Source organism: Triticum aestivum, chromosome 3B, assembly GCF_018294505.1.
Source record: "Triticum aestivum cultivar Chinese Spring chromosome 3B, IWGSC CS RefSeq v2.1, whole genome shotgun sequence".
Taxonomy (NCBI): domain Eukaryota; kingdom Viridiplantae; phylum Streptophyta; class Magnoliopsida; order Poales; family Poaceae; genus Triticum; species Triticum aestivum.
In genome coordinates, this window is record NC_057801.1 from 657,838,160 (window position 1) to 657,844,061 (window position 5,902).

Consider the following 5,902-nt stretch of genomic DNA (forward strand, 5'->3'; position numbering starts at 1 on the left):
CCGATTTCTCAGTATTAATACACTGTCCGGAGCAATCTTCATATAAATCCAGGATCCCTCTCAAGTCCGCCCCTTGTGCTTGGTTTGCCTTTAGTAACAACACCGAATCATCGGCAAAGAGAAGGTGGGAGACCACGGGGGCCGTGCTGCACACTTTAACGCCGCTGATACTCCCAATCCTCTCTGCATCATGGAGTAGAACTGAGAGCCCTTCCGCACAAATGACAAAAAGGTAGGGCGACGTCGGATCGCCCTGACGAAGGCCTCTCGTGGGGCAAAACTGATCCGTGAGCTCTCCATTAATCTTGATCTAGTAGCGCACCATAGTGATGCATTTCATGATCAACTCCACCCAAGCATTGCTGAACCCCAACTTGACTAGCATGGCCCTGACGAAACTCCATTCAACACGATCATACGCTTTGCTCATATCAGCTTTGACCGCTGCTACTCCTTCCTTCCCCCTCTTCTTGTTTAGCAGAAAATGTGATAGTTCATAAGCTACCAGAACGTTATCCGTGATCAACCTACCAGGAACGAACGCGCTCTGATTCTCCGAAATAAGAGCAGGCAGTACCATTTTAAGCCGATTAGCAATTACCTTGGACACAAGCTTGTAGATCACGTTGCACAAGCTGATAGGTCGGAGATCTTTTATCCTGTTTGGGTTCTTGACCTTTGGGATCAGAACTACCACCGTATCATTCCACCCCTCCGGTATGTCACCACCGTTGAGAACCCCAAGCACTTCTTCGACCACTCTATCTCCCATGAAATGCCAGTGGTGTTTATATACGATGGAGGGCATCCCGTCAGGCCCCGGGGCCTTAAGATCCCCAATGTGGTCCAGCGCGGCCTTGATCTCCTCTCGAGTGAATTCAGCCTCAAGTATCAACCTCATATCAGCAGTGATCCGAGGTTTGACCTTCTCAATGAGCTCGTTAATCCTAGTACCCGCGGTAGAGGTGAATAGATCCTGGAAAAAAGAGCAAATATAATTAGATAACCCCTCTCCCTCCTTCACCACCGAACCATCCTCCCTCCTCAACTCCTTCACTCTATTCGCCTTCCTTCTAGCATTTGCCACGGCCATAAAGTATTTAGTGCTTCGGTTGCCATCACGCAGCCAAGAAACATGTGATCTCTGCTTGGCCTTGATGCTTCTCTTCTCCTCTGTTCTTCCACCACACATCGCAATCTTGCTTCCTCTCTAATTTTTCCTTCCGACACCGGGGCACACATACATCTTTCCAGATCTTTTTTTGCTTTCTTCAGACAGCCCTCCAGCTCCCCCGCCACCTCCTTGTGCCATTTCTTCATTCTACCAGCAACACAGCGGAGAGCTTCAGCCACATTTGCTGATCCTTCCAACAAACCCTCCTCCCATGCACCTTGGATCTCCTCGCTACAACACTCCTCCTTAAGCCACCAGGCTTCGAACTTGAAGCCCCTATCCCCATTGTCCGGTCTTCTCCCTTCTCCTTGAGTGCAAACAATAACCGGCCGGTGATCCGAATGACGTGGCTGACCGTTTATCACTACATATTCAGGGAACATCACACACCAAGCAGTATTCGCCGTGGCCCGATCCAGCCTTTCACAGATATAGTTGTTCGGATCCTTGTTATGATTCCTCCATGTATACTTGTCCCCCATATAGCCAATATCACTTAGATCACAAGCTTCCAGTGCTTCCCGAAAATTATTCATCAACACTTGAGGCCTCATCGCTCCTCCAACTTTCTCATCATCTGACAAAATCTCATTAAAATCGCCTAAGCACAACCATGGTCTTCCATCCTGATGTTGCTACCCCAAATTTTTTAAAGTTCGCCAAGTATCTTTCTTTCTATCAGTTACTGACTCTCCATACACACCCGACAACCTCCACTCACTTCCATCCTCCTCCTTTATGTTCACATCTATGTGTCTTCTCCCGTACGAGCGCATCTGCACATCAATCCCCCTCCTCCAGAATAAAGCCACCCCTCTACTCCTCCCCTCTGGGTTCCAGGCCGTCATATGAACAAGCCCTAGCATCCACCTGAATCTCTCTAGCTCATTAACGGTCAATTTTGTCTCTGCCAGAAACAAAATATCGGGCTCCTCCATCCTCCCCAAGTCGAGGAGGCTGCGAACCGCCGGGCCATTCCCGAGTCCCCGGCAGTTCCAACCAATTATTTTCATTGCTCCCGGCGGGGCTGCCCTTGCAGACCGGCCGATATGCTAGCGTTGTTGCCAAGCTCCTCAGAGCCCTCCCTTCGTTCTACCTTCTCCTCCTCAACAACTCTACACTTCTTATTATCCTTCTTCACCTCCTCCTCCACCAAGCTCCTCTTCTGACTTAAAAACTTTTCCCTCTCCCTCCCCTTGTCTTGTTGAGATTCTCTGCCCTTCCTGGCTATCTTCTTATACCTCTTGCCATCCACATTCTTCCCCTGCCCTCCCCGAGAGCCATTACTGTCCGCATCCCCACCCCCTCTCCTCCACCCTGATTACCCCTTTTCCCAGCCTTCTGACCCTGCCCATCCACCAACATAGCGACCACTTGCTCCCCCTCCTTACTCTCCTGGCTACCACTAGTGCCTGGTGCCACATAGCCCTCCTTCCTCACAACAACGTTTCCCCCAACTCCTTCTTCAGTCAATAGTAACTTTTTAGGAGTCCCCCTCCTCTCCCGTATAGACTGTTTTGGATGGGCTAGTCACCTCCTCCCCTACATCCTCCTTCTCACCACCGCGACCACTAGAATCACTCTTGCGCCATGAAAGGCTGTCACTCCCACTCCCTGATTTCTGAGTAGCTTTATTGTAACTAAGGTAACGGCCACCCCCACCTCCACGCCCTGCAGTGCGCCAAAACCCCTCCTCTGGACCCGTTCTCCTCTGCCCCATCGGTGCTTTCCGCCAGCGACCGAACTGTGATACCTCTCCTTTCTTTGGTTTATCAGTACAATCATTCTGCACATGTCCAATCATCCCACATGTGTAACAAAAATCGGGGAGATATTCATATTCAAAACGACACCAGCCTCCCTCCTCTTCCTTCTCTTCATCTCCACTCTTCCCCTCATTCCTCCCTTTCTCCCCGAGCTCCTTACCAGCTTCCTCCTCATCCAGCATGAAGCCCCTCATTAATGGCTTTTTAATGGACATTCTAATTTTTATACGGAGAAACCTCCCCATCGCGTTCCCATCCGTTCCAGTGTCAGCTTCCACAAACTGGCCTATGAAGTTTCCAATCTCCTTCGCAGATTCAGCATTCATCATGCCCAGAGGTAGGTTGAAAACCCGGACCCAGATCGGTATGTTGCTGAAGTCATAGTCTTCCATCCTCTTTCGTGGTATGAAGTCCTCCACCACGACCAGCTCCTTGTCAAACATCCAGGGACCGCTCTCTAGCGCCTTCCTCTTCCCAGACTCTTGGAAGAAAGTGAAAAGGAACATGTTCTCCCCAACCTCCTTACAATCAATCCCCTTGATCGGACACCATGCTTTCCCTAGGGATAGTTTCACCGCATCTGGATGTGCCAACTTCTCCGAGATTACCTTCCCTACCGCCTGCGCCTCCATGACTTTACCCTTCTCCTTGTCCGCGATCTTGATCCTGACCCCCTTCCTCTCCTTCTCTGACAGCTTCAGACCCTTCATCAGTCCTGCAACCCCCTCCATCACACCCCTCTTCTCTCCCCACTTCCTCCTCTCCTAGCTAGGGTTTTAGGTGTTTTACGACCGCGCGCCCCTAGGACCCGCGCGGAAGGCTTATGGTGGATTGGACGGGATGGAGAGGACTCGGCGGCTTCGTGAAGAGCGCCCCCCGAGCGGCCGGCGGCGACCAGATCGGAGTTCCAGGACGGCGGGGACAGGGAACCCTAAGCCCTGGACGCGATCGCCTCCGCAATCGCCGGACAGAAGGACGCGAACCGTCACCTATTGGGACGGACAGACCTATGACCCAACGCCGGACACTGTTTTTTGCTTTTGTTTTGAGAAGTACCCGGCACAGTGCTATGCTTTGCCGGACCGGCGAAACAGACGTGAATGATGTCGTCTCGGGTGGGGCAGGCCCAAATGCCACACCCTAGTTTTCAATCTCGTGAATTTCAATAAAAAGAACTCAAGGCTGCGACATCCACTTTAAGACTAGTTAAAAAGAAAAGGTTCCACCCTTGTAGTTAGACAACTGATGATACCCTCGCTCCCCCCTAGTGTGCCCTTATGGGCCGGCCCATGTGCAGCCATAATGTTTTTACATTTCTTTTTTATTTTCTGTATGTGTTATTTTAAATTATTCGGGATTTTGAAAAAGTTCTGAAATTTGAAATAAAATGTCTAAGAAAACATAAAATGTTAAGAGATTCAACTCTTTATGATTTAAAAAAAATATTCGTATTCGTACATTCCAAAAACATCAATGATTTTCAAAAACAAATGTTCGAAAAAAAAATGATTTAAAAAGTGTCCGTGAAATTGAATACTTGTTTGAAAATTCAAACAATGTCCAGGAATTAAAAAGGTTCAAACAATTCAGATAGAATGTTTCTGAATTACAAAAAAAAGTTCCTCGATTAAAAAAATGTTCATGTCAACAAAAAATTGTTTGTGAATTTAAAAAAAATCGCAATTTAAATGTTCATTGATTCAAAGTATGTTCACATATTACCAAAAAAATGCTCACTATTTCAAATAAAATCACAAATTTGTAAAACAAGTTCACAATTTTGAAAAATATTCATTATTTCAAAAAATCTTCATGTATTAAGATATATTTGCGGATTTCCATTTTTTTATTTCAAATAAAATCATGAATTAGTAAAAAATGTTCACAATTGTAAAATATATTCAAGAATTTGAAAAAAGTTGCTGATTTTAAAAATTGCATATTAAAATTTATTCATGCTTCTAAATAATATTCATAATTTCAATAAATAAGAAAAATGAGAATTAAAATAAAATAATAAAAAACGAACATGAAAAAAAAATAAGAAAATGAGATTAAAAAAGGAAAAAAAGAAACACACACAAAAAGGGAAAACCGGTTTAGAAAGGTTCTAGAACCTTCCCAAAATCGGAAAGAGCTAGTGGATACGCGCTTAGTCGCTAAGTAGCGACTGATGCGCCAAATAGAGTTGGCCTATTTGGCAACGTACACGCCAAATAGGATATGTCGCGTTCGACCGTCCGATACAGATATTTAGGACAAATTTAGTGACACAATTGCCGTGGTAACTAGGAGACATTATTGATATACGATCTAGAGTTGCCGTCTCCTCCTCAAGAAAGAACTTAGAGCTCCTCTACCTTCCGTCGGCGTCGCCGTCGGTCCATCTCGTCTCTTGCGGGCCTAGGGTTATGGAGGTGGTGTGGAGCCGACCATTGCCAGCGGGAGGGATCTTCCTAAGTGTTTTATGAGTTTGTTTAGGGTTTGTGTACTGCTCAGGAATACAAGGCGGGAAGTGGCTCCGTGAAGATGGAATAAAGTTCTCCTCGCTTGGCCCCCCTTCTACTGATGCGTCTAGTGTCGTCGAAGGGCGCGGGGAGTTGTATCTCCGGCGGATCTCGTGGGATTAGACTGGTGCTGGTTTTCGGTGGACCCGGTGGGATTCAATCTTTGTTTTGTCTTCGTTCGTGTGTCTACATGTTGGATTCAATCTTTGTTTTATTGAAATTCACGCTTTTTATTGAATTTGCGGAGTGACCGTGTCCAGGCCACTCCGCAATCGCCGGACAGAAGGACGCGAACCGTCACCTATTGGGACGGACAGACCTATGACCCAACGCCGGACACTGTTTTTTGCTTTTGTTTTGAGAAGTACCCGGCACAGTGCTATGCTTTGCCGGACCGGCGAAACAGACGTGAATGATGTCGTCTCGGGTGGGGCAGGCCCAAATGCCACACCCTA